Consider the following 11280-nt stretch of genomic DNA (forward strand, 5'->3'; position numbering starts at 1 on the left):
TTATAGAGTGATTTGTGTTCTTCAGGGTATATTCCCAGTAGGGGGATTGCAGGGTCATATGGAAGGTCAATTTTTAGAGCTTTTAGGAATTGCCACACTGCTTTCCACAGAGGTTGCACTAGTTTACACTCCCACCAACAGTGTAGAACTGTTCCCTTTTCACCACACCCTCTCCAGCAGCTGTTATTTTTTGAGTTGTTGATAATTGCCATTCTAACTAGAGTTAGGTGGTATCTCAGTGTGGTTTTGATTTGCATCTCCCTGATGATTAGTGAGGTTGAGCATTTCTTCATGTGTTTGTTGGCTGCTTGAATGTCTTCTTTTGTGAAGTGTCTGTTCATATCTTTTACCCATTTTATAATGGGGTTGTTTGTTTTCTTCTTTTCAGTACATTTCAGTTCCTTGTAGATCCAGGATGTTAAGCCTTTGTCAGACCTAGAGTTGGCAAATTGTTTTGCATTTTTAGAACAACAAAATTATTAATTAAAAAATCAAATTGATTCAGACTAATAATTCTTTATTTTAAATTGTATTAATTTAATTACTTATACAATTGGACATTTTCCTAAACTTTTTAATACATTGACTGTTGTCTTTTATGGAAATGATTATTCATTTATATTTATTATTTTTTAAGTTGTTTGTTTTTACTTTTATGACATTTACATTTGTTTCTACATTTTACTTTTATGATATTTACATTTCTTTCTACATTAAAAATTAAGTTTTTATTATTTAGTAGTGTTTAAAATATTTTCTTTTAAAATTTAATTGATAGCTAATATATATTGTTATATAAATAATTTATACATTAAAATATTTTCCTTAAGCTTACTACTTCTAATTTTATTTTTATAGAGTTCCTCAATATTTGGAGAACTCTTCAAGTTAAATGCACTTACTTAAATTTTCTTTTAACCTTACTACAATTTTAGTGATATCTAATTTATTTTATTTTAGACTACATTGTGAAATATAATTGGCATCCTTTGATATTAAACAGTGTGTATAGTTCAATTTCTTTTAAAACAGTATTTCCTCACTAATTTAAGTATTATTTTTGGAATTTTTATTCTGTGCTTTGATCTGTGTATACAGTTTATCCCAATATTATGCTGTTTGAATGGTTTGATTGAAATTACTTTAAATTTCAAAGTAAAATGAGGATTGATTGGTGTCTCTAACTAATTGAAATGTCTCATCCTTATACAATATTTGTCCCTATCTTCACTCAGGTTTCATTCAGTATTTTTCTGAAAAGTTTTTCATGACTTCGTATTTCTGGAATTTTGTGAGGTAAATAATTTAAATTTCTCATTTAGCATATACCTTCTATTGACCTCATACAGGTGTGTTGAGCTCCCAAAAGAACTCATATATTCCACAGTTGCCACTGTCCTCTTGATATCCTAATTTGCAGGCTGTCCAGGAATTTACATTTTTTTTTTTTGAGTTGGAGTCTCATTCCATTGCCCAGACTAGAGTGTAGTGGCACACACACTCACGGCCACCCCAGCGTCGACCTGCTGGGCTCTGGCGATCCTTCTACCTCAGCCTTCCATGTAGCCAGAACTACAGGTGCGCACTACCACTCTCATCTAATTTTTTTGATTTATTGGAGAGATGAGGTCTCGTCAAATTGCCTGGGCTGGTTTCAACCCCGCGGGATCAGGCAATCCATTCACCTTGGCCTCCCAAAGTGCTGGGACTGCAGGCTGAGCCATAGAGCCCAGCCTAGGGATTTACTTTTAAACTGAGGGCAGATACATGGTATCTAGCACAACCTTCTGCCCGCCCCCAATCACTACCCTGTGGAGTTTGCCTCCTTTATAAAGTCATTCTGAGCTGTAGCACAACTCATCTTCTTCATCAGTGATGTCTCTTTTGGTCTCTTGCCAATCATAGATAAACTTGCTCTGTGGCTGTGCTACCATATCCTCTGGGAATGATTATTGAATTATGTTTTGATGCAAGTTCTTTTTACTTTGCTAATAAACATGCATCAAGGGAAATGAATAATCGTCCTAAGATATGAAAAGTGAAGAAGCAAAAAAGTGAAATCAGATTTCAAAGAGGGAAAGTTCATAGTAAAGTGGAATGGCTGTGGAATCATCTCAGGAAGTACAGAGATTTAAGGGAAAAGGACTTGGGAGTCATTGCATTTAGCATTGAGTGACGCTGAATCAACACATGAATGTGGAGTCGGTTAAAGTTGAGAAAACCAGGGTAATTTGCTAGAAAATGGGAATTTCTAGAGTCCTATTTTGCCATGAGTTGATCATTCCCTTTCCATTAGACACAGACACACTGTATTTTCTGGTCATTAGACTCAACACTACTGAAGACAAGTACACTTGTGCTGTGAACATATTTTAATTGTGAGGAATTATAAGACGAGAATGACTATATATACTTTAAAACATGCATAGACACTTTTATGAGGAATTGTCTTTTCAAATGAAAGATGCCTATTGTTTTGAAGAGGTAGAACTAAATATTTTATTTTACAATGTCTGTTTTTTTGAAAATGTGTAGAACTATTAATATCTCATTGAAATAATCAGGGAAGAGCCGGGCTTGGTGGCTTAGCCTGTAATCCCGCGCCTTTGGGAGACTGAGGTGAGTGGATTGCCTGAGCCCGCGGGTTCGAGACCCGCCCGGGCAGCAAGACCTCATCTCTACGATAAATCAAAAAATCAGCTGGGCGTGGTAGCACATGCTTGTAATTCCGGCTACTTGGAAGGCTGAGGAGGAAGGATCGCTAGAGCCCAGCAGGCGAGGCTGCGGTGGCTGGGAGTGGCCTGCACTCCAGTCTGGGTGACCGAGTGAGACTCCAACTCTAAAAAAAAAAGAAATAATCAGGGAAGAAACTAACAGAAAAATTATGAGTTGAAGTTTTATTTAAATGTATCTACCTAATCAAGACCATTTTGAAGTGATATTTGAAATTCGAGAACATTATGGAAGTACAACGATGGAAGCCTGAGTATGCAGCAATGGTACACCTAGCAATTGCACACATTAGTGGTAAGTTTGAGATGCATGGTACTGTATGTAATGTGCACAATGGAAGGTCTAGGGTGCCTTGCTTTGTCCTCAAAAGAGGACTGCAAAAAAAAAAAAAAAAAAGAGGCCTTGTATGTTAATACAATTGTATATTGATACCGTACATGAGAAAAAAAAATCTGTATTTTAAGAAATAATATGTAGGCTGTTTGTATGTCTTCTTTTGGAAAGTGTCTATTCATGTCTTTTGCCCTCTTTTTAATAGGGCTTTTTGTTTTCCTTTTGGCTCATTTGAGTTGCTTGTGGATCCTGGATGTTAGGACTTTGTCAGATAGACAGCAAATATTTTTTCCTATTCTGTGGTTTGTCTCCTTGCTCGCTTCTTGATGGCTTCTTTTGCTTTCAAGAGCTTTTCAGTTTGATGAGGTCCCACTTGTCTACCTTAGCTTTTATGACATTCACTTTTGGGGTTATTATCAAGAATTGGTAGCCTATTGCAATATGCATAAGAGTATCTCCTGCATTTTCTTCTAAGATTCCTACAGTCTGAGTTTTTATGTTTAGGTCTTTGAGACATTTAGAGTTGACTTTTGTGTATAGTGATAGGTAGGAGTCTTGTTTAATTCTTCTGCATGTGGTCAGTCAGTTTTCCCAGCACTGTTTACTGAATAGGGTCTTCTCTTCCCAGTGGTTGTTATTGATGGTTTTATCAAAGATGAGTTAGTTGAGAAATCAATGTTTTGCTTCCATAATCTCTATGCTGTTTTGTTGGTCTATGTGTCTGTTCTTGTACCAATACCTAGCTGTTTTGATTATTGTAGTTTTATAATAAATTTTAAAGTCTGGAAGTGTGATACCTCCTGGTTTGCTTCTTCAATGGAATATTACTCAGACATAAAAGACAAAATTATGAACTTTGCAGCAACTTGGGTGGATTTAGGGTCTATCATACTAAGTGATTTATCACAGAAACAAATAACTGAATACCATATGTGTTCACTCATAAGCAGGGAGAGTACATAACATCACTAAGGTACCTGATCCTAAACCAGAAGAAGCGAAGACTAGAGGGAGGCCCAAGCTTCACCTGCACACAGACCACCTATGTACCTAATCCTGACTTGTATCCAGTATCTTTAAAATAAAACAATAATAAAATAAGAATAGTAGAGGAGGGGGAAAGAATTAAAGAAAAGAGGCCTCGATGAAATGCTTAAAAAAAATCTTGCTGACTCATCTGGAAGATGTATCTTTGATGTGGAAGAATCTTTGTTGGCTATGTCCAAAACTACTCATATTTTTCAGTATAAATGCCTCTGTGGAAGCTATTTACCTATTGTCCCTCAGCTCTACCTTATTTTTTAATATTTTTCAAATTTTATTTTCTTATACGCTTGTCTACTGGCTTTCAATCCTTGTAAGGGACTGAAAGGAAGGATGCGAGAGAAGATGCTTCTCTTCTTCTTCCTGTTGGCATTTTGAAGAAGCAGAAGTCAGCGGTGGTTCCAGACTACGGTTTCTTTTAGTACTTTTAGTACCAACCTTGCTGTGTCCCCTCAGAAGTACCAGCCACCTTCATGCCAGTCCTCTGGGTCATCATGGCATGTTCCCCCACCCACAAGGTACACCTGATGAATCACTTAATCAACTGCCAAGCCATTCCTCTTTCTGAAAGGTTCTAGCATCAGACCTCTAGGGTCTCTCCTGGTTTCTATAAACACCACATTTTCTCCATTGAAAGTCTAAGCAGAGTAACCACTCTCTTCAGTTATAAGCATGTGTTCCCTAATATTTCTTCTTAATTATTTCAAACTTCCACACACAAGGAAACAATTCCCTATATTAAACACTTTCTGTTTGAAATAACTACCATTACTTTTGAAATAACTACCATTGTTTTCTTAGCTTAACACTGAGAGTTAGAGCCTCTCATATACCAGAAAATAACACTGAATAGTGAGTGTGGGTAAGCACTGTGTACACAATATGTGAGAGAGAGGTCATGTGCAGCATAAGACAGACTGAGTAATGAAAGTGGTATTCCAATAAAGATTCAGGGTTGAGAAAGAGAAAGTAGGATTGGTTGAGGGAGTAGGAAGCTGACTGTCTAGAAGAGAGATTTGGGAAGAGATACTTGAAGGTGATATTTGGAGTGGAATGTGATATATTTCATGGTGTGATATGTCACTTTTGTATCTCCTGTTGATTCTTTGCTCAATGGTTTTCTGAAAGAAAGCATTATAAAAAGTAAAAATTCCACTAAGAGGCAGATCTTGGTTTAAATAGGAAATAGAAAAGAGAGAATAGATGAGTTACTTTCAGTTAGTTGGCACTCAATGAGAGCTGTCTCATGACTTCAGTTGTGACTGGTTTACTCATGTTAAAGAATGTCCTTGGAAATCAGTCTGAATACACAAAGCCAGCCTTATAGGCTATAGCTCCAGTTTTAGTGCTATTATACATTTTTCTGACCAGTATAACAGAAATTCCTTGATTTAGCCTTTCCTCTTTCCTATGATGCATTCAAAAGAGATATATACATAATAGACTATAATGAATGGGAAATCAAAATGCCAATTTAGTATTATTGACTGAGTTTATGCTTGAAACTCAAGTGCAGATTTCTCTGTAAGCTCAACTAGAATAGAATGCCTAGTTAGAAGGCCTGGTAAATTCTGCTCTCTTCCTAAAATCAGCTCCAAATTTAAAGACCTTACCACTCTCCTGCAAGTTGACTGGACAGTAGAGGTGAAATTAACCAAAGTGGTGTGTGTGTGTGTGTGTGTGTGTGTGTGTGTGTGTGTGTGTGTGTATGAGAGAGAGAGAGAGAGAGAGAGAGAGAGAGAAAGATGTTCAATTGTAACTTATAGAAGGGCAGGCCTAAGGTCAACTGAATGCTTTATGCACATGGAAAAAAATAAGAGGAACACTAAAATGCCAGGAGAATCATTCCAATATTCATGACCTTCTAACACAGAATTAGTCTGTCCACATGTCAGTGATCTTGTATCTGACCCCCAAATAATAGTATCCCCAACTTTTGGGGAAAAAAGAATTAAAAGACATTTATCTAACATTAAGGGTCTATCTTTCCACAGACAACACGTTTTAGTCTTCTGTTGCTAAAGATGAATACTTATGCATTCTACCATCTATTAATTTTAAAAGTCATAGTCTTTGCAAGGGATCATGTGAGAATATTGTAGAAGCATTAATAAAGGAAACAGATCATGTGGGTTCAGTATCAATTCTTTAGCTCATTTTTGGCATATCACTTTAATTCTCTAAGTGTTAGTTTGCTCATCTATAAAATGTGGCTTATAGTATATCCTTCCCAAGGGTTCTCTAATGTGTAGACTAAAGATTGTTATTATTTTAACTTTTAATTTTTTATTTTAAAGATGTGGGTACAATTCAGGATTAGGTATACAAATGTTCTTTATGCAGGTACCCTTGTTGATGAGGTATGCCCCTCCTACCCCAGGCAGACTCCCATTACTGCCAATCTCGCTTCCCCGCTCCCCTTCTGGCAGTTTCCTGCTACTGCCAATCCTTAAATATTATTTTTAAACAGTAGAACGTTGCAGATATAAACACTTAACACATTAATTTGAGGTATAATAGGGGCTATCAGTTCATTTGCTTTTCAAGAGTTAACTTGATAGGCTGGAGTCCTGGAGTGAACACTGGGGCCCAGGAAGACAACTTGTAGCTATAGAAATAAACTGTTCTCTTATTAATCACTCTTTGTGATCTTCAGACCCCATTCTCAGCAAATCTCAAGCTTCAAAGAAATGGAAGAAATGAAGTTGACTTACATTCTTGGCATACAAGGTCAACATTATACAATAAACAAGGCCTGTAAATGAAATATCCCACATCCTTCCCTCTTGCTTCAACTTCTGGAAGGTATATGCCATTAATAAAGAAATTGGCAGAAAAAACTTAGAACAAAATAAATCAGTTGGGAGACCTTTGTTGATGAGTGGATTTTGAAAAGAAATATAGTATGAAACAACATTTCTATTGTGGAGCTTCCTGTTTGCACTTACTCCTGCAGAAAGAAGAAATAATTAAAACATCTGGCCTCAGCACATATGCAGGCTCCTGAGTTGCGTAGAGAACAGATATTAGTTGCCCTTTACACAGAGTTTTCCATTTGATAAATATTTAATGAAATGGGCTTATGTTTAGTTTGCCTTTTCTGGCCACTGTGTGTGATTTTAGGTCTTTCCTTTAGCCCATGACCCTGTGAATATCTGCATGTTATGCTGACTAAATTTAGATTTATGCCAGTACATACAAAATTAGGGGGAAAAGATCATTTCCCACTTAATACATTAGAAACACAGAAATGGATAAATTTGCTTAATTGTTTTACTTGAACATTGTTTGTATATATCTTTTGCACCAAGCATTTCAACAAGGTGGCTTACAAATATCTCATTTAAAAATTGTGATCTGACTATATTGAAAAACTGAGATTCTAAAAACACCCAGAAAGAGAGAAATCTAGAGACAGGAGCTTCCTCTAAGTCCCTAGAACAGAGGATTAGGGTTGTGATATATCACTCAGGATTAGTTTCTTGTCTGGGTGAGATTGGGTGATAGTATTTACCAGAGCCTAGAATTCTGAATTTTAGGGGGAGGACCCCCTAAAAACTGGAATTTATTTATAAAATATTGTGTCTTTATTTTTATAAGTTTAAACGTCAGTCACCTTCAAAGTGTTTTCCATTTGACGCAATGCTCTCCAATGCTCAAAACAGTTTTTTTGAACTCATCAATTTGATACCTTTTAGTACTTCTATCGTTTTTTGTTTCACCTCTTCCATACTGGCAAAACCTTTTCCACTGTGGACTTTTTTCATCCAGGGAAACAAACAAACAAACAAAGAAGTCGTTCATGGCAAGATTGGGTGAATAAGGAGGGTGGGGCATAGGGTCAGGCCATTTTTGGTCAAAAACGGTTGAACACTCAGTGCAGTGTGGGCAAGTGTGTTGTCATGATGGAAGAACCAGTTACCTCCTTGCCACAACTTGGGCTGTTAATTCCACGAATTGTGATGCAACCTTCTCAAAACTTTCAGAAAAAAACCTTGGTTGACCATTTGATCTGGAGGGACAAATTCCGAGTATGCTATAAGGAGCCTGCCCCCCAAAAAGATAGTTCCGGGGTTTTTTTGCTCCCCCTTCACATATACTGTCTTGTAATAGTTATCTATTGCATTTCACTCCATTGTAAAAACTTCAATAAACAATAATTCACGTGATCATGGCAAAGTCTTTGTGGATTTTAGATTTGGAGATAAAGGAAAACTGATCCATGTTCCTGAATGTAATGCCCCATTGCTTGACTTTTTCTGTTATGGGAATTTCTCCCTGAATACTTTGTGCTTCACTATTTGGAAAGAGCAGGATCCAGATTAATGTTGTGGTAGGGAAATTGTTCTTCCCACAACTCTGTGAAGAGCTGACTTGAACTCTTTATTTCTCAAGCTATAAATCACGGGATTGAACAACAGAGTTAAGATAGTGTAAGACACTTAGAGTAACCTGGCTTGACGAGTAGTTGGATTTAGGCCTTAAGTAGATAAAGGAGGCACAGCCATAGTGGACAGTGACAACAATGAGGTGGGAGGCACAGGTGGAGAAAGCTTTGTACCTGCCCAATGTGGAAGGAAATTGGAGTATGGCAGAAATGATATGAACATAGGATACCACGATCAACGAGAGGGGTGTAACCAGAACCAATGTACAGAGTATGAAGATGATAATTTGACTAAAGTGAGTATGGTGTGATGCCAGCATGAGGACAGGAGAGATATCACAGAAGTGATGTAGTTCATTGGAAGAGTGGAAGGGCAGGTGAAATACCAAGAATGTGATGATCTGTGCAACAGTAAAGCCACAGGCACAGGTGGCAACAACTAGTCCCACACACACCCTGTATCTCATGAGCACTGTGTAGTGCAGTGGGTTACAGATGGCTGCAATAGCAATCATAACCCATGGCTTCCAGCAGGAAGGAGTGAGAGCAGCCAGGGAAGAGGAAAGTAAACATCTAGATGGCACAGCCCAGAAAGGAAATAGTCTTTTTCTGAGCCAGCAGGTCAACCAGCATCTTGGGTACAATGACGAAGGTGTAGCAAGTCTCACAGCAGGAGAGGATGGCAAGGGAGAAGTACATGGGAGTATGAAGGGCTCTGTCCAGCACAATGGTAGAAATGATGATGGCATTGGTACCCAGAGTGAACAGGTAGAAGAGCAGGAAAACAACGAAGAGCAACTGCTGGAGACTGGCCAGGGAGGAGAAGCCAAGGAAGACAAAAATCTCTCACCTCAGTCTCATTGACCCACTACATCACCAGAGGACAATTCAGAGAGGAGGAGGAGTTGATGTTAAAAGAAATCCCTGAAAATTAATAGAATCACAGGAAATAGGTCATCACAGAGCATGTGTTTTCAGATTTTGAGTTCCAAATTCATCATTTCTCCTCCCTCTTGGTTTTCTAAGATATGAATTCTCTAAAATCAGGACAATGTACATTAAATGTTGAGGCTCCCCAATAATTCTTATTTTTTTGAGTTGGAGTCTCACTTTGTCCCCCAGGCTGGAGTGTAGCTGCATGCTTATGGCCACCCTTATGTCGACCTGCTGGGCTCCGGTGATCTTCCGCCTCAGCCTTACAAGTAGTTGCTACCATGCCCAGCTAATTTTTTTGATTTATTGTAGAGATGAGGTCACACCATGTTGCCCAGGTTGGTCTCAAACTTGAGGGCTCAGGCATTCTTCTTTCCTTGGCCTCCCAAAGTGCCGGGATTACAGGCTTGAACCATTGGGCCCAGCCAATTATTCTAACACTATCATCAAAGATCTCTTGACATTTATTTTCCCCAGATTTAACCATCCCGTCATCTCCATTTTCATGATGAGGATGTTTCTCAGATTCTTAGTCTCTCACTCTTGCATGTTCTTGTAATACTTGTCCATTTGCTTTCTTGTATCTATAGTTTCTCAAAGAAATTCTTCTGCAGTTGCAAAATAAACCATCCAAATATGCCACGTTCTTATATACCTCACTTAATACTCAGTGGCTTTTCAGCATCATTCTCCTTACATCTACATTGCTAATCTTAGTTGTAATTTCTCCACAACCTAGATCTATATCCTCTCCAGCTCGGTTTGCCTTACTTCTTGGCAGGAATCATGAGAAGTTTCGACCTTCTCATGTTCTCATTACGTGGATTCTTGCTTTTATAGCTTTATCTCCCAAAGGCTGGAAAAAGTTATTCTCTTCTTTTTTAAATCATTTATTCCAGGATGGGATAGGTTTATACATTCTCTAATACTTATCTCTAGCCCTTTCTCTTGCAGGAGAACCACACTCCTTCTTCAGGACTCTTGCCCATTTTCATCACTACTCTTAACTCCTACAGAAATCACCTTACTGCTAGCTTTCCAATTGCCATGCCTACATCTCTTCAAATCACCTGTTTCTTAATAGCTCACTAATCTTCTAAAATATAAATTGTGTCATATTGTTCTCTTCTTCAAAAATTTTACTCATGGCTATAGCATAAAGTTCACACTATGGTTTTCAAAGTCTTTCATTTTGAGAAACAAAATACATTTCTATCTTTGTTACTGTTAACTATTCATGACACCAGAGGCTTACAGATCTTTATAAAATTTATCCCTATTGTCCACATAGGTTGTGGACTTTGCCTCTGTTTCTTACTCATGCTAGTTTCTTACCCATTTTTATCTACGGATCTTTTATGACTATTCTAAAGCCTCAGTCAAATCTGCCTTTTTGGGAGCTTCCTTTTTATTTCTTGGTAAAATAAGTTTCTTTCTCAGAACTCGCATAGGATATTATTTCACAGTTATATGTGGCATTTCTTTAATTTCAAAATATCGTATTGAATTGTTTTCATATCTCTTTTCTTCACTAGATTGTGCAATTTGAGGGAAAGATGTGAATTGCATGTATCTTCACTTAAATTCTCCTTAGCATTTAGGACTATATTAAGTACCTAACAGCTTCCCACTAAATATTTTGCTTTCATAAATAGAAAGCTAACTTCTTACTGTTAACTATTCATGCCACCAGAGGCTTCTTAGAACTCACAAAGTAAGAGAATTCTCAGGGTTATCTCATTTTAGGCACAAGATTGTACAGCACCAAAAACACTAAGGATTTCTGTACTGCACAGAACAAAGTTTTACCCATTCAAACCTAAAAATTTCAGTTTATAAAGGGATAACAG

The 11280-nt window shown here is 37.5% G+C and overlaps 1 pseudogene; it reads right to left on the reverse strand.

Annotated features, from left to right (window-relative positions):
* Positions 1-8432: 8432 nt before the first annotated feature.
* On the reverse strand, positions 8433-9371 carry LOC110595755 (annotated as a pseudogene).
* Between the last annotated feature and the right edge of the window lie 1909 nt (positions 9372-11280).

The sequence above is a fragment of the Carlito syrichta genome, unplaced genomic scaffold, assembly GCF_000164805.1.
Source record: "Carlito syrichta isolate Samal-C Ts95f unplaced genomic scaffold, Tarsius_syrichta-2.0.1 Scaffold304005, whole genome shotgun sequence".
NCBI lineage: Eukaryota > Metazoa > Chordata > Mammalia > Primates > Tarsiidae > Carlito > Carlito syrichta.